This window comes from Gymnogyps californianus, chromosome Z (genome assembly GCF_018139145.2).
Source record: "Gymnogyps californianus isolate 813 chromosome Z, ASM1813914v2, whole genome shotgun sequence".
Taxonomy (NCBI): Eukaryota; Metazoa; Chordata; class Aves; order Accipitriformes; family Cathartidae; genus Gymnogyps; species Gymnogyps californianus.
This window is the reverse complement of record NC_059500.1, coordinates 83,203,161-83,227,514: the sequence shown is the minus strand read 5'-3', so window position 1 is coordinate 83,227,514 and position 24,354 is coordinate 83,203,161. Positions and strand designations below refer to the sequence as shown.

Here is a 24,354-nt window from a genome sequence, read left to right as displayed (position 1 = left end):
AGCAGGTTTTCACCATTGGTATCGAACCAAAAAGCGATTTATTTTTGCAATAATGCAAATCTTTTTTAGTCAGTCCCTATGCATACACTGTGAACTATATTAGTAGCATTAATTTACTGTGAGATCATTAACAGTGTTGTATTCTCTAAACAGCTTATAAAGCTTTATGTAAAAAGCGTGATGTTCACTGAATACTAGCTTAGCATTTTCTTATTATCCCTAAATTATTATTAAAAGCCATTAATATTGCTATTATTAACAACAAATATTATTACCTCTTACTTATTGTGATCAATCCAAAACCAATTCCAAAATCCAAAAGGGAATTAAGGAATTTCCCAGTGGCATTTCCAGAGTAATGATGTGTTGAAAGAAATAATAAGCCATAGTCTCAGCTCTTTTGGCTGCAAAGTTGTGATCCGTTATTTGCACTGAGATTGTGTTTAGCGTCCTTAGTCATGGGCCACTGATCTAAATAATGTGCAAACACAAGGCTAAAGTATAATTCTGTGTACATTTATATTACGACGACACGACTATTTTGCTTCACGGTCAGAGCGAGCACATTTGGGCTTCTAGTCTATTCCATATGTTGACTTATGTATTATAAGAGTAAATGTATTGTCTTCTGACGAGGGCTGTGGTAGGTAAACATCTCTAGAGAAGTACCAAAGGCAAGATTGGAAAAAAACACACAGCCAAACCTATGAGGCTTTTCCAGGTGAGTTACGGTACTTAAACACGGCAATTCAGAAAAAATCCCTGTTATTAACTATTTTGGCACCTGAGGGTCTGTAGAAACTCTGAGTTCTCCCACAAAACACCCCCATCCATGGTTCCTCCACCAAATATCCAACCTCCCGGCAGAGCATGGCAGTCTGGTACCTGTCTTCCATCAAAACCCGTTTAGTATTCAGAAACTTGCGTTATGATCAGCCCCAAGTCCACGCATGTACATTTAGGTAACTACGCAAACATGACTACATTATATATACAGGTATCTAAGCTTCCCCCACAGAAAATGAGGACTTCTACCTAACACAGACGATGGAGCCCAAAGAGCTACTCAAACTACCAAACAGTGGTATCTACCTTTAAACGTGCTGAATAAGTATCTAAAGTCTGGAGGTGAATCCTTACCCTTCGTGACCTCATGCCCGTGGACGCGGTGGCGGCTGACCTGCTAGGTGTCAACTTATGAAAATGATAGTGAAAAACGGAGGTGAAAAGCAGCCAGATTGGGACTGAAGCTCCAAGTCCACTAAGCATGTGTTTTACTCTGGCTTTCAGTAAACTCTGTAGACCTATCACTGACAAAAGCAATTTCACTTTTATTGTTGCTAGCAGTGAACAGCAAACATATGCAGTACAATAGTACAATACAGAGAGACACATAACCTGAAATTATCTCAGCAAGTAATGTCTGAAATCCTTCAATCTCTCATATGACTACACAAGATCAATCCACCACTGGTTAAACCATCTTCATCAGAGTCTGACAGGCTCTGATTTTAGCCCGATGTGGTTTATATTAACTCCTTGTAAAGTGCATCTTTCTCTGCTCTCGTGGCAGTGTGAATAATCATCTACCTCTGTACAAAGTGAGCATAAAACTGGACTGATTCATTTTCCACCTGTGTAAATGACTATACAATCAACAGAGAAGGTCTGAATATAGGCCTGATAAGACCTGATCTTCATGTTTCCATTTAGGAAGCCAAATGGAGTACCTCCAATTCAGAACCAAATCCCCTGTTATTTTTAATCCACTATCAGCTGTGATTTTTGTGACCTTATGATTATTTTGCCAGTAGGATCCATCCTTGCACTCCTAAAGCAAACGTTCTTCAAAAATGCAGAAATATGCTTGATGTCGGTGCTCAGGGCCTGCTTGTTTACAGCCTTCATTGGTAAAACACAGACCAGTTATAAAACATGCGCAAAGCCAACTATTTAGGGGGTTTTAAAACAACTGAAGGCAAACATCATGAGTGCCATCCCCTTTCACCACTGCTTCCCATACACAGCAGTCACGGGCTGTTTGTAGTTAAAAATAATAGGAATACGAGACCTAGTTCAAAGAGACAGGCGGGGGGGCGGTTAATACTTTTCATAGGTTTGGGTTTTGGGTTGGGGGGGGGGGGTTAACATATATGTACATGTCTGCAGGCAGGTAGGGAGGAGATCCTGTTTAGAGACCAGCAAAAGCTTATGTGGGATATACAAGAAGAGATGATGAATGAATAAAAAAAATCCCCAACAACCCACCTTGTAATTGTATCCCACAAGGGGTTTGTTATCAAGAAGATATTATTGGTAAGCAGAGGTGGCAATAGATGGCATGGGTTTATTCATGAGCCTCTCCTGGTAAAAGACACGGGTGCAAATCCTCTAAATCCAAGTTATAAAACTTCTCATGTTCTCACTTGAGCGCTCACAGGGACTTTTATATATATAAATATATACCCAGACCTCAGCACAGTTTTTGTGCCTCTGTACAAAAAATATTCATTTGCCCTTTTTTTTTTTTTCCCACATATTTACCAAGTTGACAGAAAAGGAAAAGAAGTTTAAGGAAAGTTTAAGGAAAGAAGTTGTAAGTTTAAGATGTAAAATAAGTTGAGAAGTTACTGTGCATACAGAAAACGTTGCTCTTGGATGTCAGTAATATTGATCTAAAAGCTATCCTGGTAATCTGCATTGAGGACCAAGACCTGAACTGATAAAGACAAGTTTGACTTTTCTGCTTTTAAAGCAATTAAAATTTGCATGTTTTTAGTTACTCGTGTTTAACTCACATAGAACATTTAAGCCTGTTATATCCATACCATGTTGCCACACGCCTAAATTAAAAATTATACTCATTTTTCAGGGGGATAAATTAATACAGAAAGAAATTGGGCCATATATAGGATCTATCTATATATCAGAGAAAGTGGTTAATTTTCATGACATTATCCTTTTCTTTTTTTTTTTAAATTATAACCTTACCTAAGCAAAGACTATTCAAGCAATTGCCATTGTTTTACACTTAGAGTCCGTTAAAATAAGAACATCTGTGATAGGCTATCTGTACTTTTAAAATACTGTCAATTAGAGCTTGCTGATAAGATTTGAAACTCGATACTTTTTCAGCAAAAATGAGAAAACGATCACACTTACAATCTTCAACCTCCTGCTGCAAATCACACTTTCCCTAAATAACCCACATACTCTGATGCCAAAATGACATTTCACAACATCAAATGAAAATTTTCAGCTAAGACACTACCTCAAAATATTTTTTATGCCTTCTAACAACTATTTCAATTCCTTGATTTGAATTTTTTTTAATAGATGAATTTTTTCTCTATTTCAGTTTTAAAAGACTGTTGAAAATTTCACTGAACGTACTTAAACATAAAAGGAACATTCAGGCTTTAAGTTAAGCATTTCCTTTCAGAAAAAAACAGAAAAGATGTTTTATTCAAGTTAAAATACAAACCTTTTGGATTAATTCAAGTCTCTTCCCCGCTCTCCCCCACAATATTTTCCTTGGGTTTAGCACTTTAAATCGGTTATTCGTACAGCATGAATTTCAAGTATGACAGAAGAACATGAATCTGTTCTCATCTCCAAACCCTCAGTGTTAAAAGGAAAAGCAATTTACATGGAATTTTAATTCCAGAAATAACATCAAATACATGCTTATTGTCTGGGTGTTGCTGAGTACAGCCATAGCCTGGTCAATCCAGTCTTTTGTTACGCTCCTGCATTCAGAGAATTTAGTCTTTTTTTTGTTTTGTTTTGTTTTTTAATGCAGAACCTTTTTGACCCATCTTACACCTTCCATAGAGCAAACTGTGAAAGTTATAAGTGAGAAAAAAGCTCACTGCAGGAATATCTGTAACTCAAGAGATGCTGCATATGTAACACTTAGCACCTGAAAAAGCGAGGCACTCTTCCAGTAAAATATCCTTAAATAAGAAGATCTGTTATAGATATCAATTTTGGTGGATGCGTCATTTTTTAGAACATAGACACTTTTGAAAGAATCATTCCCGTTTCATTTTACAGAATGCCCCTTTGTTTTAACGGGGCTATGCCATTAAACGGCAGAACTGTGGGCAGCTCAGGAAGCTGAGGGGTCGACAATCATTCCTGGGGGAAAGCCTCAGAGATGGTTTACAGACCAGCGGCTGGCATCCATACGGCAATGATGGACTAAAAAATTTAATTAAAATTTTTATTAAGTTTTAAAAAGAGGATTAAAAAAAAAGTCTTAATTTACGTTCTTTAAAAAAAAAATAAAAATCAATATTCCTATACATTAGGGAAAGAAATAGAACAACTCTACACAAAACAGAAAGTTGGGGTGTAGAGCATGAGTCGCCTAATTTTACCTTGCACTTGCTCTCATACAAATATGAATTTGCAGTTATATTAAATTCTTAACACATGACTAATTGTTTCTAATTTAACAGACCACACCGAGGATCTGCGGATGAGAGGAGCTGTATTTTTACACAGAGTTACTTTAACAGTGGAAGATTCATTTTTGATGAACTCGGAATATAAAAGCAATCCATGACTTACACATTCCAGATACACCCACGAGCAGGTCAGGACAGTAACCAGGAGCTGTTTTCCTCCAGATCGAGGAAAACAGCCAAGGACGGAGGGTTTGTGCCACTAAAGAACCTGGTTTCGGTATGAGGCATACCCTTTGATGCTGGGATCCTGGGGCCTGAAGCCCATCTGTCTGGAGGCACCACCGATGTTAAAGCATCACACACATGCCTTGAGAGGGAAATGCAAGGAAAAATTCTGCATTTCACACGGGTAGTTAACAATATTCATCTGAAATTTCACAATGAAATGATGGATTTCGTCACCCATCCTCCATGCTGCTTCTAAAACCCAACGCTAATCTGCAGCAGGAGGATGTTCGCCGGAAAAGCCCTGGGGTGTGGAAACAGGAGCTCTCATCATCCCACGTTAAGCCATTAAATGGGTGAGAATTGGTGAAGAACCAAATGAATCGCAGTGCTTTGGTCCGATCATTAAATAATTAAATTCTGGTCTTGTTTCCAACAGCTAGGAAAAAAGCAGACGTTCTATCAGATGACCTTTATAGAGATATGAAATAGGTGTAATTTACTGTCCCAAATAAGTATCAGATTGGACAAGTCACTAGTAGCTCATTACTTGGGGTCAAACAAAATGCTCTTTTCTGCACAAGCAACTCCTATCACCATTCCTGGGGACCATTTACACAATTTGGCCTTTCCAGTTTTCATCCAGCCGATTAATCATACAACACGGTTTCAAAGCGTCACGTTCAAAAAGCATTTCTTCAGGCATCGTGTGCTCAAATCCATCTACTCCAAACGCCAGCAGAGATCACGTTGGCACAGCTCATATGCGAGTGCACCCATCTACATTCGACGTGTTCACACACATCAGGTTTTACCAACGACACGGAGCACATGCCAGGATGTGAGGGTACATCAGCATATGTTTAGAGATTTTCAGCCCATATGCAGCGATACTAATTTACCAAATAAAAGATCTGTCCTCGTTGCCATACATACTTCCTCCCTTCTGGCTTCTTGCACAGTAATTCATTATTGCTTGGTGCCATAATGATGTTCTTAGAAACAAGTCATGCAGTACTAATTTTTATTATGCCTCTTTTATGACATTACGAACCTTGCTATAAATCACTGAAGTTCATGTGTGTCAACAACGCCTGATGTTACTGTACGAGGAATTCACTCCTGACTCAGCACCTCGCAGGATTAGGCCAATAACGCTTTAGAAGCAGCACGTACATATCTGAAATACAAAATCTCACAGAGACTGGGGAGATTTTGATAGTTCCAGCCTATGCAATAACAACCATAGCAGAAGCTAAATACACACTAGTGCTTCTCTTTTCTCTCCAGCGTCATTTTCTCAAATACAGGCAAGAGAGATGTATGGAAGGATAACAGCTTAATTGCCAAGTTGTGATAGGGGGAGGAAGGAGGCTAGTTATCTGCTAAACGGCGTGATCTGAAACCAGTAAACAGGGATACCTCCACGAAAAGCAAGCCAGTGCATCTCCTCCTACATGCTCCTCTTGACAGGGAGGTGCTGCTCACACTCGCAGAGGAGCATGCAGGATCTGCCTCCAGGATGGAGCACGAGAGACCGCAGCTGTAACCACAGCCAGTGAAGGAAAAAATGCCCAGAGGGCCATGCCACAAAACCCAGCACCAACAGACCCTTCCCCATCCCCGTGAAACTCAGGACATCGTAACTGCCCTCTAGCCTACGCCTGCAAACCAGCCGTGCTATTTTAGGGTTTTATTCTCCGCTCATTACTGCAACGTCTGACCACCTCTCAGTAGCAGGTGGAAAACCAACATGAACACGCATCAAACTTTTACTCTTTCAACCTCCAGCCCTGTTTTGTGCGTGGGCAGGCACCGGAGGGAAGACAGAAGGAGAAGACCATCACGCTGCACCTTCACTTCTCCCAGAAAAGAGTCAACAGCTTTCATTTTTTCCTCCTCTTCCACGGGGGAGAGCCCCCGAAGGGGTGACAAAAGCATACGGAAGACAAGAAAAGGATAAATGGCTGGGAAATGGGATGCCCACTGCAAGATCTGAAAGCTGAGGTGTGCTGAGGTGGGGAGCAAGAAGAGAGGCCAGGAGGAAAGTCTGGGGAAAAGCACGTCATGTGGTCAGAGAGGCAAAAGGGATGGTCAGGCCAAAGAAGGCTACAATAACCAGCAAAGGAATAGCACAGGTTAAAATATAATTTGTCTGGATCCCCTATAAGAGTCAAAAGATGTGCTGTCTGTGTTTACTTTGAAATGCAGCAGTGCAATATAGAACTACAAGACCCCATAATTCCAATTAAGCCAGGGCAGTTTTGCCCGACAGTTATACCGAAAGCTATTTTAAGGAAGATGTAAACCCAGACACTTCTCTGCTGTTACATGTGCAAAACAACACCTTGTACAACTGTGGCCCCTTTGGGGAGTTTAGAATAATTATTTGAACCTGTAGCAGGATGTAGGCAGGAAAGGCAAAGAGCTTTGTGCAGGGGTGGAAAGGAGGAGAGCGTCTACGGGGATGACAGTGTTGGCATTGTCGCAGTAAAGCTGCTTGGTCAGAGTTAGAAGAAAGCGATTTTATTTTTCTCAGATCGTTAACTATTGTCACCTAAGAGCTACGCTACGCAAAAAACCAGGCTGGGTCAAGACAATGAAGATGAAGTCCTGCTGACCGAGGTCTAAGGATGCTGGGTGTGAAGAGCTGCCTGGCGCCGCTATTCCAGCAAAGTTCCAGGTGTGACTGCAGCTCCGCCACAAAAGGAGACATTTTAATGGTTTCACTTATTTTTGGAGAGCTGGTGTTCCCCAGGCTGGCAGCTGCAGCCCTCCACGGACACACGCTACAGCCACACACCCATCACGGCTCTGCCAGCACAGCAACAGCACTTGTAGCACAGGCACGGCCACTACCCACTATTTTATTTAAAAAAAAAGTCACCTATAAATGCTGCAAACTACTTTCTTATAATTTCTTTACCTGCAGGAAATCTGAGATATTTCTGTTTTCGTACCTGGACTTGTTTTGGACACAGCTTGGCCAGCAGTTCTCCAAGGGGAGACTCAGGCTGATACATGCATGCACTTCTCTCTTCCCGTGCATGTGAAAGAGAGGCATGCCTGTATGCACATCTGTCTGCATATTATATTCCATTTCTTTCTTTTTACAGCTGAGAAAATTGTTATTCACATTTGCAGGGAAAAAAAAAAAATCAATGGCAAATATGGCCTTAATGGCTGCTTACGTTCAGGCAGTGAAGAGATCTTATTAATTAACTGACACTACACTGTAAAAAAAAAGTAAAAAAATTAAAAAAATAATGGGCAAACCCACCACTGATCAGCTCTCGTGTTCAGAGAAGCGCTATTGCTCTCCCCCTTGGAGCTGTGAAGGCAGGGCTGGCGTCACCGCGCCGGTGACATCTGTCATCATCAATTAGTCACCAAGAAAAATGGGGGGGCGAGGGGCAATGGGCTGTTGATTGCAAGAAATTCAATCACCCGCAAATGCTCCCGAAGGAAATGCTGGTCAGTTAATCTAGTCAGCCATCTCCAACCCACTGAACAATAGCTGCCGCCCACGGAAAAAGCAGAAATAAACTAAAGATTTTTAAAGCAGCCAAGGGACTTGGAAGGCATTTCATGGTCAAATACCAACAGTGTTAAACAGCAACCATAAATGTTGTCATCTCTGGTGTTCAAAATGCAGGAGAGCGTGAGCACGTTCATTATTTTTGCAAGTGAAACTCAGCGGTGCAGCAGCTGTTTCTAGTAACGATAGGGAGAGCGACTGGAAGGTCAACTATTTCCCACTGTTCGTGATCAGCTTCTTGTCCTCTTCTTCCTCCCTGTGACCATCAGCTCTCCCGCAACAGCGCGTTGTGCGTGGCTTTTTTTTTTTTTTTAGCAAAAGTTTAACTTGCTTTATAACTGAGCCCTGAAGGGTTTCAAACTATTCATGAATGTAACAAAGTTGAATAATAGTTTTTGCTAAGGGGAAAAAAAAAATAATAGAGGGAAAATTCTGAAAGCATGACAAACTGAGATGTTCTCATTCTGAGAAATAACCATTTCTTTTAAGAAACGTTATGGTATGTCTCAGCTTGTTCTCACTGAAACTTTCTGACTTTTGATTTTGAAATATCGTCTCATTTTTAATACCGGGATTGTATTTGAATCAAAACTGCGCCCCCTTGTCTTTGTTCCTTAAAGCACCCTGAAAGAGTGTAAGCTTGGAGCACCTAACCCAGGGGACCTCAATTTGCTGCCAACATTTGAGATTTGGGCACTCTGATGTCAGGGGGACTTTCCAGGAGGCAGACTATGTACTTAAAATGTTTGCTCACACTTAGAGATTTCAATGAAGATCCATCTCTCAATCTCTCTTTTACCTCCAGTAACATTCACAGTAGCATGTGGCCATACAAGTCCAACACCGAGCACCAACGAGACCTTCAAAGGTCTTCAGTCAGCTGCTATTTAAATGTATAAGAAAGTAAAATCTCTGAATTCTACCGAACACATACTCATTGCTGCTACTCAACTCCCATAAGGTTTTGCTGATGGACACATGCAAGCCTCCAAGTCTTGACATGGTCAAGTCGTGTGAAGCTTCAGCTCATGCACACCTTGGCAGCTCTTCCAGGGATGGAGCCTCCTCACCAAACCTGGCCTAGGCTGACAGTACCATTTAAAAATTTGCTGCTGCCTTTAGTATTTGGGCCAAACCCTTTGCTTTCAGAGAGTGGGACAAGACAGGTACCTCTGTCTGTGTCAATAAAGTATTTTGCAGTTGATTTAAAAAATTAATAATAATTCCAAGCTAAGAATCCCAAGTAAAGCAAAGCAACAAAATGCTTCAGCATCGCTCTCTTCTCAACAGCATTTCCCCTGCTGTGGCTAAATGAGGTGCGTATTTGCTCAGTATTTTAGTTCTCGTGGTTCCTATTCCTCAGGCACCTAATCCTTCTCAAATACTATGCAAAAAATTAGTCCTTTTCTGTAGCTCAGGCTTCCACGAAGCACATTAGTCCTTTTTTTTTTTTTTTAAATTTTATTTTAGTTCTCAATGTTACTCAAAGTTTTGGCAGAAGGTGACATATGTTACCTGATCTGTTCAGCAGATTATTTATCAAAATCACTGACACGAGTGTGCATTTGCAGGGCAGCCATGCATGGCTAATGGGGATGCTTTTGAGGTGAATCTTTCTGCACCTTTCCTCCTCGTCTGAAAAACGGAAAATTGTGAATCCAAGCATGTTCATGGTAGCACAGAGGTTCATACACTCTGGTAACAAGCACCAGAGAAAAGACCAGGAAAAAAATTAACACCATCTTCAAAGCAGGGTTTAAACAGCATGAAGGAAATAAGGAACAAGACGACAAAGCTAAACCTGGAAAACAATACAAAATATGGAGTGTTTCCACTCCTGAAGCATCATCTTGTACTCAGTGAGAAGCTTTAGGACCTTACAGTTGCAAGGGCAGCCATGAAGCGTCAAGGAGGCCAACTCCAAGGCGTGCTTTGCAACAGCAGGAATTTATCATACTTCACTAAAATACCTGTGGATAGCCTGGCAAACTGACCTCTTTCCATCAGGAGCAAAACCATGCCGTCATGAGGTAGCAGCCTGCAAGCTGGATTTTTTTCCTCCCCAAAGTTAAATCAAACTTTCTTGCAGCAACTCTTCCTAAATGCACAAGGCGTTGAAAGCTGGTACACGGTCAGAATGGCTTTGAAGAAAAAAATGGAAAGATACTGGATCTCCCAGTCTTTTAAATTACCTGCCTTTGGAAGGAAATCCCTGAACAGCCATGTGCTGCCTCCGCACGGGTGACCACACTGAGGCTCCAACGCCGCGTGGGCTCGGAGCATCTCCTTCAGCGTCCCTCTCCTCCAGCATATGTCTGCTAAGGCTTATCGCCTCAATTCACTGGCTGTTCATTATTCTTCTTTCCCCAAGAAACTTTGCTCAGTCTGCCTCAGCCTCCCACTCACCTCTGTCTTGCAGAGAGGAGACATATCTCCACGACTTGCCTTGGCAGCAACAAGCGTGTTCCCAGACCCGGTTAACTAATGCTGCTCAGGGAGCAGCTCCCTGTGACGAATCTGATCTTAACCAACCCCTACAGCACCCGCTTCTATGGCTACACACCAGAATGAACCAATAAATAAATTAATCAAGCCTTTTACAGCAATTTTCCCAAGAAGGTATTTTGAATTCCTCAGTGGAACCATGGTCCACAACACTTCTTCGGTCTCTCGTTAAAGTGCAAAACCCTGCCAAGTGGTTTTGCTTTAGTGAGCATCTGCCATGTCTTGGCCACACGAAAACTAAGGGAAGAGCCAAGATGAACTCACGAGCTGCTCTATTGCAAACACTACTTATCTGAAAAGGACCAGTTCTGACCTGCACCAAAACCATCTACATATTGACCACACAGCCCAAACCAGAGACAGGAAAGAAAGATGGCTGTGTAATAAAGGTATTTTGCCTGGATTATAGGTGTCCTGGGTTCAGCTGCTAGATCTGCAAGATTTTCAGCATAACGCAGAGCATCTCTCTTACGCTGCTCCTATCTTTTCCCATCTGTGCAATGAAATAATCATGCTTATTTTTCATTGCTTTTTTGTGACATGAATTACAACATACAGCGCTCCTCAGGCAGGCAATAAAATAAGCTCCCAAATCACTTAGCTTGAGACAGGAGTCAATGTGTAAGTAAATTCAGTAACGTGAAACGCTCAGATCTTACAGCAATAAAAGTATCAAGAAAAACTAATGAGGATCTAAGAGGTCTTTTTCCATCTGCAACTGCCCAGGTGCCACGACTACTTTGCTCTTACCACTACCTTTTTCCTGACATAGGAATTACATCAATTCAGTCACTCTGAATTTCCTATTCGGCCCATCATTTTATTGTATGCTCTGTATAAAATTGCATAAAATAAATGCTACTACCCAGCTTGAAAATAAACAATGAGAAGAGAAACATCTAAGTCCAAATGTCCTGGAAAGCACCAAGTGAGATTTTAAATAATCTGGGCAGCTCTTGAACGCTTTCTTTTTTTGTGAGGCATGTGCCACCACCTTCAGTGAGACGCTGGGAGAGAACAGCAGAGGAACAGGGTCAGCCGTGAAACCAGCCAACAACTCACAGATGCACAGCCCACGGTGCAGCTCCAAAAGCTCCGCGTCCCCCCAGTGTTTCCAATGCTTGATAGCAAAGCTATACGGAGGGGTCCTGGAGGGACCCCCCTCCCTTTCCCACAGCTGCCCACCACCTTGGGATGTGGGAACAGCTCAGCTCTCCCTCCTGCACCTCCGGGACTGACTGATGGCCCTTCTCTGCCCATCTGGCAGTTTTAAAGGGATTCAAAATCTTTGATCTTTACCCTTTCTGTAAGTATTTTAAAGGGATTCAAAATCTTTGATCTTTACCCTTTCTATAAGTATTTTAAATTGCCGAACTGATAATAAATAACTAAAAAGGAGAGGAAGGAATGTGAGAGGCAGAGGCAGACAGATGAACACCCAGATGGTACACTCACATAACCCTTATTTCTTCAGCAGCCTAAACCAGCCTACAAGCCAGCAGTGTAAACCAGTTTCGAGGGCCAGTGCAGCCGTGATGCAATGTGACAGCGCAGAGAGCCGGGTGGCAATCACGGCGCAACGGTGCATCAGCATGCCCACGGTGCCTCGGCACACCCGGTGCCATCCCACAGCTCAGCTGGGATCTACGTTGCTGCTCATCAAAGCACCGAGAGCTCAAACGGCGTCTTCCAGGAGGGAGACAAGAAGCCTGCCACGAAAGAGCAGCAGCCTTAACAGGCGAGGACGTGTTTAACGTAAAGGAAAGGCAATGCCTAACCAGGATGAGAGACCTGTGTGTGGTTTTTTCCTCTCCCTGTGTCATAGAAATGACTGGTTTAATAAAGCCTGTGAATCTTCAAAGTAAGCAAAATCATCCAGGAGCTGGAACACTTCCAGGTGCCCTGTGCGTGATGCGTGCTGCACACCAAGGTATCTCAAGGATAGCGCTTTTAAGAGAGAAAGATTTGCAGTTACTTTGACCTTCCACGCTCTTAAAAATAAACCATATGACTGTGCCCAGCATATGAATAATTTGTGGAGATGTAATTTTTTAACAGTAAAAGGTTCTCACAATCAGCAGATGACCTGGCCGTTACCTCTGAGGTAAGCTTGCACGCTCAGCATCCCGCCACGCACCTACCTTCAGGAGCTCATGAAAGGCTTATCTGTTACTGCTGAGACAGACCTGGGGCTCCGTTCATGTATAGCTCAGCAAAAGTCCTATAAACTCACTAGACTTGTCCTGGTGCGTGTGCTAGCTTTAGGAAGACAGGTACGCTGGGCCTCCCCTCCCAGCCTGCCACCCCTATTCCACATAGGGTTGAACAAGCTGAACGTGTACTTCACAACCCCAAAGCCTCAGGGCTACAAGGCACTAATTGCTGTTTCTTCTTCCATAGAAATTTCCTACAATTTCCTAAGCTAGAAGCAGGGCAGAGGTAAGATGGGAAGGATGTTTTCGGCTGTGCTGGGAGGAAGAGGGAGTCATAGAAAAATAGAAAATAATTCAATTTCCATAGAATATAATATGTAGCGAAACAACGGTCTCACTAAAACAGTGGGGGAAAATGGCATCACTCCCTCGCCCTGGCTAACGCTGGAGAGAGTCTGCTCCCAAAGCATCCTATTCAATATGTCTACAGCACCAGATTCACAACATCCAGCATTTCTCTCCCCAGAAGTACACAACAATGCAAAGTCCACACCAAGCCTGGGGCAGGCAGAGGGAGGGGACAGAAGGACAGTGCCGTAGGAGTCTCAGCTCTGTTATACAATATATAATACAACCACTGAAGCAGTCACTGCCCCAGTGAGGTGGTGGGCTGCCCATCCAGCAGGTCCAGGACTCAAAAGACTGATGGACACCAGAGAGGCAAAACACCAAAAGGTTTCTGGTTTTAATCTGTCCTCCGGGCTCCATCGGCTTTGAGAAGTGAAATTACAGCTGCTGCTAAACTGCAGGAGACTGAAGCACTGACCCTACCTGGTCCTAAAGGGAGACTGAACACAAAATTAAATATTTCGTTGACTATCGGAATGGCCAGGCACAAAAATGGTAAAAGTCCTTACCCCTAAACCCAAAAATTTAAGCCCTAGATTGAAACCCCTGTATGAAATCATCTTTCATGGCAGTTTTTGCCATTTTATATTTTTAACTTTGCTTTTTAAGGAAAGAAAGCTTAACGATCATCCCACCTGCCTGTCTATGGCAGCTGTTGCATTTTGGCCAATTCTAACCAAATTTCTCAAGAGATTAGGGATCTCAAATGAAGGAAGTCATCACAAGTTCAATGAAAATCAGTTCTTGGGTGCGGTGTCCCCACTGATCAAAAGGCTTCAAGAGGAACTCAGTGACTCTTCAGCCTGATGTATGGGCTTGGCACCAAAAACGTGCTCCCCTATCAGCTGCCTCTCGGTACGTGGTACCCACGGGCATCAAAAGCGATGGGGCTGACTGCATTTATACCTGCTGGGACCCCAGGACGTGCTCCAGGGGTGGGAGAAGGGGTCAGAAAAGGACCCCGGCGAAGATGACTGTGGTTTCGAGGCACAGGCTCGGTAGGACGCAAGTCTATAAGACAGCGGGCTTCATCGGTTACGGTGCTCCCAGAACAATTGTTCCGCCATACGAGTAACAAAATTAGTAATTAAGAGGATTCCCAACCTGAGAGAATTAGTGCCTCCAATCTATAATAAACCTATTAGAAAGCCCAACGGCAAATTGCACTGCCACAGAAAAAAAAAAGAGTCAGCAGAGATTTTAGTGCCCTCTCCTTTGTAAAAATTATCTCCCCACCTAAGCGAGTTTAAAAAATAGCAATCAGATGGGTTGAATACTGATTCTGAGACCATTATCATGGTGGAAAGCATTGAAAAAAAAATATAGTGATATGTTACATATTTCTTAAGGTAAGTTTTTTTCCAGGATATTGAATTTACAGATAAAAGCAAAAAACCACCAGAACTAATCTATACATTAATGAAACTCACTGTGCCCCATTAGAAAAGCAGTTACTCTGAGACAACAGGAATTATATTTATAGCAGTGTGTAGTCATACTAATAGTTTTGTTAACATTATCTACTTTGCCATAAGACTTAAAAAGAATTATACATAATAGTGGTAGTTATGGTAGCATCTTAAAAATTGCTGGCTTTCTGCCATTCTAATTCTCTCTTCAATCACCTGTAATTTTCATCCTTTTTCTCACCTATTAGGTTGCAATTTTTCAGTGGAGAACCACCCACTAGTCTTTCGTGAGGAGAAGGATATGGGGGATCTAATGGGAGAAATATTTTACTCAGTACAGAGGGAAAAAAAAATTGAATCTGTTTTACTTCATATAGGAGCTACCAAGTCAAAATTTGATCTGGAAATAATCCTACTGAACGATCACATGGGCGTCTGGAAAAAATTATTTTGGTTAAAGTTACACATCATTGAAGAAAAATCCCATTCCACCTGGACAAACGGGCACTATAAGCATGTGAGAGGTGCCAGTGAGGAAGACCCTGATGTCCCCCACGTGCACGAGGCTGACCCCTGGCCGAGGAACGCTGGGTGCCACCCAAAACAGTTTACAAAACCCGCAAGGGGCAGAGGGAAGGCGGGCAGGGAGAGGAACCTCCGGTGGAGCTCCCATGCGGGACGGCACGGATGGGCACCATCAAGGAGAGAAGCGATGGGTGACGGTCAACTACGACAGCGTCTTCTGGGGAAGCCTGCCCTGATCTGACACATCTCCCCGCTCATCCTGTTAAGGGCTGTTAGGACAGGCTTCGGTCTGCCCAAGTACGTCTGTTCTTGCGTACTGCAAGTTGCATAAGTCATCCATGAAAGACCTTAAAAGGATCAGAGCGAAAGAGAGATGAAGTTTGGGAGCACAGCCTCAGGGGATTTCTGAGGGACTGGGAGGTGATGGAATGTAATAGAATAGATGGTAGAGAGAACCAGCTAAAATCACTCTCTACATACAACTCTCCATACAACCTGTACGTAAAGTTCCCCCCCCCTTTTTTTTTTTAAAAAAAAACCCTCTAAGACAGACCCTTCACCACTAGAGTAAACATTTTCTGAATAATGAAAGCTATTGCACCCCTGGTTGTCTCGAAAAATTGGGGAGAGATGCTGCCTGTGGGGCTGCTGAGATACCTGCAACACCTGGCCAGGGCTGAGCAGCGCTGGAAAGCTGAGCAGCTCTGACATGGTGTAGTTTGAGTTGGCTACAGAGGGCTTGCTGCTATAAGCTCTATCAATAGAATTCTTACCAACTTTGGCAAATATTAATACATAAATCAGATTTTTAGCACAGTTAATTTTTTTTTTTTTTTTTTTTTAAGAAGTTGACAACACAATCCTCTTCCCCCAGCTCTGTTCCTTGCAGAACATAATCACCCCGCTTTGGTTTGAAATGTTGCTTGCTTTCTTTTTCTGCTGGATAATGCTTTGAAATAAAATAGCATTTCTTAGCAGAAAAATCGGAGGACTAGAGAAAGAATCCTTCCTTTTGAAATATTAAATGCAATTTTATTTTGAACTGCAATGATAAAAATAAAAGAAAGCTGCTGTGGCTGGGGTTACGGTTCCTCATCATATAAGACGAAAGACTTAAAGCGAGTTTATAATTGTCAGGGAGCTTTAAATAATTGAACAGTAAGACACAGCATGGGAGGGTGTGTTTTTATTGTGTAATAACATCTCAGGATTCATTATTCATAATAATTATGATTATTAGTCTTGCAAGTTTTATACTGCTTCCTTTGAAAACTACAAGACTGATTGTATGAGGAAAGAGAATTTAGAATAACACCGTTAATTCGCTTTTCGTTTATTACATTCCCCTGCCTTAAGTTTGTTACCAGAGGGAATAGTCCTCTAACATGCAAAAGCAGAGAAAACAAACTACTTACTAAAAAAAAAAAAATTAAGTCCTCTACAGCTCAGTTTAAAATAGTCTGTTCAGGTATGATTCGGCACCTCTTTGGCCTTAAGTCAAGGGCAAGCTCCTTGCTGTTTTCAAAGGTACACAAGGAGGCCCATATAAATCTATAAAGAATTAAAAATTACAGTAAAACATTTGATGTTGGAGGGATGAATTATGACAGCCTTATTCATACTGAACCGTGCTTACGCTGCGAACGCTTTGATATCAACGGGGCTCTCCATGCTCCACGTTATTATTCAGAGCCAGACAGAAGTGGTTTTCCTGTCTTGAGAAGAAATTTGAGATAAAAGAGAGAGAGACACGTTTCTGCATTCGGATGAGCCCAAGACCTTTAGTTTTTTCAAGGAGAAAGGGAGAGGGAGCTGCTGCCCAGAGCTGTGGGAGAACCCCTCATCAGAACAAGCCTTCAGCTCCATCATCCCCATCAAAACGAGCATCCTACCTTCGCGTCCCCTCTCACGCTCTCAGAAAAGGGACAACTCGCATCAGCTCTGCCGTCGTTAACAAGGGGCGGCCCCAGACGGAGCGTTAACGGCGAGGCTGGAACTGGAGAGACATCAGGGGAGAAGGAAAATAGCGGAATACGTTCCTCTTATTAATAGTGCACATTATAACGGGAAAAGTTGAAACAAAGCAACGGAACAAAACATGATTAAGTTGGTTCAAGAACAAGAAAGTTTTTCAATTGAGGTATTTCAAGCTGCAGTTAAGATGACAGAAAAATAAATAATTTTTTCCCCACAGTACTTACGAAAGATGATTCACCAAAGATTGCAGTCAGATGTAAACAATCACCAACCCCATCAGCAGAGTTATTTTCCAGCTATTCGCTGATGGGAAAATGGAACTAAATATTTCACTGCCAGCGCTCTTCAACAGAGACTGCAACACCTCAAACCCAAAGCAGCGCGGTTTGTGCCACCGAAATCTTTGACCTCTCCAAAAGTAACTCACTTCCACAGTGCAAGCTGGTGTGTAAAACAAGTTGTCTAAGATGTCCAGACATTTCTGGAGGTTTAATCTTGGCTTGAAATTTTAAAGTCAGTCTGAAACTTTGCTGTGCAATGTGGGAAAGGATGCCCAGCGAAATATGGATGAAACCTGCAGTTTTCTTCTTTCTCTGTCTTTCTGCAAGCTTCATGATGTAAAATGGAAATTCTCTGGCTGAATGACTAAGGGAATAATGGAATTTTCTTCACCTAAAGATTTCATAGTTCTGAGAATAGATTTTTTGCTTCTAAAATGATACTAAACTTTTCATGTTTTATTTACAAAGAGACACAAATTACTCAGACTTTAAAGTGAGATGAGTATTTTTTTGGAAAGGAGAAAGCAATAAACACATTTCTGAAAGGATTCAAGAACTCAGAGAACTTAAGAAAATCTTTTTATGGATCTTGCTGAAAAAACTGAATTCCATGACTCCATACAATAAGAGGGATAGAATATAAATCAGGAATTTGTATTTTTAAAAATTACAACTGATATTGAATTCTGGAAAGTCAAGTGCTACTAGCACAGCAAGCTAAGCTAATGAAAATGCAAGGTATCCAAAAAGGAAAAAAAATGCGTTGTCTTTCCATCTATGTAAAAGGGAAAAAGAAACATGTTTTATGCAGAAAAAGGAAGCATCATGTAAAAGAATAGAAAAAAAAAAAAAAACTTCTTAAAAACTCATTGACTCCTTGCAGCATGTGATGACAAACATCATTACAGTATGAGTGATATGGCACATGTATGGTATGGACATGTAAGCATGAAAGAAGAGAGACTTGGAGAACTGTCTGTACAAACCCTGGAGTTGAAGGAATAGATGAGGAAAAATAAAGAAAGCTTATTCTTCTTGGGTCTTTGTACAAATGCCCAATAATTTATTGCTGTGCCAAGTCCTGAGGAGCTGAAAAAGTGCAAAATATATCTTATAGGTATTCAAGACCCATAAATAAGCTTTTATCATGTGTCATAATGTAAAAACGTCATACCATGTCACATGCTCGGAAATGTCAGGCTAGCAACTAGTAACCTTAAGGAATAGCTAATTTGTCTCATTGAACTGGAAGCCTGTGAGAACAAAGGCAAGAAGCACACGCTGGTGATTACCTGCTCCATTGGAAGTCACTCCTGAGAAGGAGCCACATCCATCGTCCTCAGACAATAGCCTTAGAAAACTGGAGTTGTGTTCTCTGAAAATAAGACAGCTTGAAAGAGAAGAATATATCTTAGCGTAGGGAGAAAGACACTAGCCCTCAAGCTTCCTTGAGACAGGGAAGGATGAGAGAAAAAATGTCTAATAATGAGAGTAAATACCATCCTGGTGGCTGTTACAAGCATAGAAGAACATCCTGCTGGAGCCTGAGGAGGTTCCTACTGCTCAAGAAGTTTTCCCTGCTACCGCAGATGGGAAATGCAAAGGTGGTGTCATGAGCGGGAGACCAGTCCCTCCCTGGGAGCTGTTGCCAGTCAGAGCCTCCCTAAGCAGTTCCAGCCTGGGGTTCTCCTCGTAGGAAGAAACAAGGATGACAACAGACGTCCAGAAAACGTCTCGGAGATGTTGACGAAAGCCACCTAACATGTTGGAATGATGACTGCTAAGAAAAGCAAGAAATACAGTGCACGACTTGCATTTTAGGAGATGTTCACATGGCATCAAGGGAGGTGGCTTGGTCAGGACTTGGTCCAGCACTTGGGGAGTGGACATGAGACACGACTCATGGAGGTGGCTTAAAACAACAGGGAGTCTACATGTGTCCTGCAGCTCACGCTATTACTCATCTTTTGATAACAGCTCATGTTGGTCTCGCTGACTAAATACAAATACTTTGATAAAGAAACAAGCAAAAATGTAGAAACGATATTTAGGAATGATTCTGCATGATGATAGAGAAAAATGAGCCAAAAATCAACATTTCCTGTAAACAGAAACAAAACAAACAAAAACAAGAAAAAAAGAACAAATTCCCATCCATATGATTGGAAACGGCGAGGCCCCACGATTCCAGAGCTCTACTGTGCTGGTTTCTAAGCAGGAAATTATCTGGGGCTGATCACGAGAATACTAAATCAAAATCTAAGTACAGAAACCATTTTGTGCTCTTGTCCTTAAGAAAGCCTGCAAAAAATACGCACCAAGCCCAAGGTAAATGAGAACTATGGGGTTAATGAGCAGCACAGCTTCGTGTGGAGGCCAGACCCAGCGCGGGGTCGTGCGCTCGTCCCGACTGCAGCGGGTCTAAGCTCTCAAAATTCAAGGTAATCACTACATTTGAACACTTTTTTTTTTTTTTCCCATCAGACACATAAAATTCCTTCACGTCTATTCCATTTGCCCCAAAATAAATGAACTGACTTATTTTTATAAATTTGTGAATCCAACCAGAAATGTAATCAAGCAGAGAGGCCTGCAGAAATCTATAGCTCCAGCCCAAGCTATTCAAAGTGATTTGAAGGCCTGAGTTATTCTATACAGGAGCAATTCAGCACAGCATGCCTAGGCTGATCTGCATGTAAATAATCCACCAGGAGGGCGTGAAACAATGACAGGCTGCTGCTCTTTTTGAAGCCCCAAAGAGCCATTAGCTTCATCTCTATCACGGTGCTGCCACACAACTCCCCTTTTTACCTCCTTTCCAAAGGAGCTTTGGATTTTTGCACCTCCTCAGCTGGTGATGTATAGATCTGCCCTCCACCCGCTCCAGGTTGTCCTATATAAGAGCCAGAGCAAGAGAGCAAAATCATTTTGGTTTGCTTACTACATGGAATTACCTTTCCATGTGAAGACTGCTAACTTATGCAGGAGCTGGTTCTCTGGGGAACACATTATGTTGCTGGCAAACATTTGCTATTCTTTTGCATGCTAACCATCTTCTACAAAGCAGAAAACAGCCATTTAAATCTCATTCCATTTCTGTTGGCATCGCTCATATGCAGCAATAAGGGAAGGGGGAAGTTTTCATTAAAAACGGGTATCGTTTTCAAACACGGCATTGCCAAGGTTTGAAATAAATCCTACCAACTGGTGCTGTTAATGCACATTTGGCTGAAAGTCATCAAATCCACATGAAAATGAATATATTATGTTTGTTACCATCACAAAGGGACACAGGACAACACTAACTATATACTCACGTTGCGTTTTCTTATTGCAGTGCTGAAATACAGCCTAGTTCACAGAAAGCACGCCACCACACTGCAAAGGGCCTAATCCCGTAACCACTTAAGGATGTTTACCCTTCACAGCGCTGCATAGAAATCCTCAACGTACTCAAAGCAAAATAACTACACTACTATAGTATCCACTTCTGCTTATTCAACTAGCGAGAAGGTTGCATTAGCCCAGGCAAAGACCTGGGTCCACGCAGCAGCACTGCTATCTGTGCTGGTTCTCCCAGCCGGTATCTCAGGCAGATATCGTAACACAGCTACATCTTGCAGCCAGAGACATCTGTAAGTGAGATCGGAAGAGGATTTTAAATTGTAGTCAAGGTCTGTTGTACGCACCTACTGCCCCTGAGTCTTCTGGCATGGTGCACCTTTTGCAATGGTGAAAGGCAAGCTGAAGGAGCAGTGAAACAAAGTCCCACTCCGATGGCAGAGAAGGATTGCATCCTACCCCAGCTTAAGAAAGCGGCCATCAACAGAGACTTTCGCAACACAATATTAAGCCATGCGCCTTTAATAATTTATTAGGAAGAAGCTAAAGAGATAAGGCTTCTCCTAATTGCATTATGTTGGATTAATATGCCTTCATTTAATTGCCTACTGTCAATTAATTCTCAGTAGGGAACGCAGAAACCAGTACAGGTAAAGGGAGTTCCAGGTTTTGCTGTCACTTCTGGCAAATTAACAGATAGAAAGTGGAGAAGTGACGCATCAGTGAGCTGAACAACTGACCGGACACATGGCCATACTTAACATACCCCTCGTATGCCTACATATAGCTTTGACAGCAATCTTAGACAATATAAGGATGTGGCAAGAACGATGTAGCGACAAAAATAAACCTGTGCAGGCAGTAGAAAAAATGAGCAGAAAGACACACTTGAGCAATGTTTGGTAAGTGGCAAGATGGATCCTCTGTTGCAGCCACTCTGGGTTATTTAGACAGGCACAAGGAAAAGCAAGAATCACTGAGGCTCGCTCGGCCCAAGACCGGCTCTACGTGAGCTCCAGCACAGGACAGAGAAAACCGGGGCTCTGTTCCTGTATTCCCTTCCTGAGGGGTGTAAAACACACCAAATGTATTTTGGATACAATGTCTTACTCCAGGTAAGTCATAGCAAACTTCACTCAGTTCTCTTGAGGAAAAGACATAATGGAAAATGTTTGCTCCTCTTTCCTTATGAATGGAAATACCATAGCAGGAGAAAACAACAAAGTCCTCAGCATAGCGACAACTGCCTGGATTTATGTGATGTTCCCTAAATGAAAAGTGAGTGGTTTGATATAGTTTCAAATTTATTTTTTCAAATAAAGTTGAAAAAAGAAAAAAAAAAGATAAGACTTGCTTAATGCAAAACACTCCTTTAAACAGTATACCATTTTCTGCTTTACAGATTGTGCTTTCTTTCTCAGGTCATCGGGGTAATGTAAGAAATGGCAGGCAGACAAACTGCCTCCGGCAAAACTCGGGAGGAGACCAAAGAGTACATTCAAACAGTGGTCACACTAGAATAATTCTCCCAAGTCTGGTGCGATGGCAAAAAACAAAGCGTTAGAATAGAAATCGGCAGAGACTGATAAGAAAATAATCTATCTACAGCAAAAAGGCATTGTGTTTTCCAACCTCAAGCAATTCACACTAAAATGAAAAGACAAAACAAAAAACCCCACCACTCCAGGGCTGGCGATGGAAACATATAACTTACTGAAGGTGCAAGAGAATAGTTTTGATACTCAAGATGTAGATCAGATTAAGAGGAGTTGGGGAGGGGGGTGGATTATGAACAGCTTTTTAAGGGTCAGCTTGCAATCCATTTGCTTTATGTTGCATGTTAAACATTCCACCTAATCAAGTACAGATAATTTACAAGATTACAAGAAAAAAAATCCTAAATGCTACTTTTCTAGACTTTACAAACTCCATACTCTATGTAATGAAGCCAACAAATCACGGATAAAAACCATGCGTTTCAGGTATGCCCTGTGTGGTACGTCGAAGGAGTCTTGACACGCCAGGGGATTTTCATCAGTTACGAAGGACCAGCTGAGTGCAGGTTTCACGCCAACAAAGTCTTCAGTGAAAGGAAAATACCTACCTTTGGTCTATCCAACAGAGGTTAGAAACCGGGTAGTATCACGGGAGAACTGCCTCAGTCTAGTGCTTGCTAATGTCCTAAAGATGCCATGGTCTAAGGCTTTAAAAGCTGTTTCCTTCACAACCTCCACTCTTAGGATAATTGCATACGCTCAAGCGGTAGGTCAGGGGGGACGCTGTTGTCCTATACATGCCAAGTTGAAGAAAATTAATTTCATTCCCAAAAGAAAGGAAGAGCTGGCAAGACTGACATTAAACAATATTGATTCTGTGGCACAAGGGTCTTGAAAGCAGAGCCAAAACAAACAAGCGTGCTTTTGGATCCAGTATCCGTAATATATCACCAGCCCAGACGGATCTGAAACGGCTCAGCAGAGGACACGGCTCTTTTCCCTTTCCTTGCTACAGCAAAAAGATGTACAAAGCTCCCGGTAAAAAATCAAAACGAGTCATGTGTAGAGCAGAATACAGCCCAATAGTTTTCACAAAAGAGAAAACGCTGGGAAAATACTCATGCATATCTGATGCTGAAGGAAAGCCAGGGTGCGACTAACATACTGGAAAAGTGTTTTCCTCTTCATACAGAGATTGCCCCAGCAAATTCTGTCAAGGTTACAAAGACCTTGCATTACAGCTTCTGTAAAGGAACAGCTGTCTACAAACAGACTTGCAAATGTACTTGTGCGTCTCGATTTTTTTTTTCCTTTAATTTAAACCTTTAGTAGGACTTACTTATTTCAATAGTTCCCTTCTGTTAGCATGAACTATAGCTCCTTCCCCTCTGTCTTCAGAGATTTCCATAATAGAAGACTTTTCTATAATGGCATCTTCAGTACCACATTTAAAAAAATAATAATCATATAGATGAGAGTACACTACACTTCATTAAATGCGACAATCACATTCCTCCACACAGTTGGTCTCACAGAATGCATTCTGTCTAATCCAGCTACGTATACTCTGTTTAATCTATCAAGACAAACAATGAATTTTGTTGTAACACAGGAAGAGCAAAATATGCCTTTTAGCCATCCCACTAAGGCTCCTGGAAAAAGAAAACACCTTTCCCTCCACCAGTAACACACCTTCTCTCCAAAAACCTGGCTGAACGAATTTTAATGTCTGAAAGCAGTTCCAGCGAAAACAGCAATCTCCACAAATCTGAATTTTCTTCTTTTTTTTTTTGAAATTTTTCATTTTTCTTCAGAAAAAAATTCAATTTTTATTCATTTCATTTTAACTTAATTTAATTTTTGCCAACTAAATAAAAGTATTTTAGCTTAAATCAACCCAGTAAAACATTTTTGGGTACTCTCTCTCACCAGACAGACATCTGTTCTCTCTGCTGGGCCAAGCTCACTTTCCAAACACAGTTTAGATTCCCAGCAGGCAGCTCTCAGGGTTGCACCTCTGCAGTGGTATAACACTGGACTCACCATGGATTCTGCGCCCAGTATCGTGTTGAAACGACTTGTG

General features: G+C 41.9%; 1 protein-coding gene across 1 annotated transcript in view; it reads right to left on the bottom strand.

Annotated features, from left to right (window-relative positions):
- The window catches only part of DCC (DCC netrin 1 receptor), a 580,257-nt gene that overhangs the window by 181,782 nt on the left and 374,121 nt on the right, over nt 1-24,354 (bottom strand). The window lies entirely within an intron of this gene.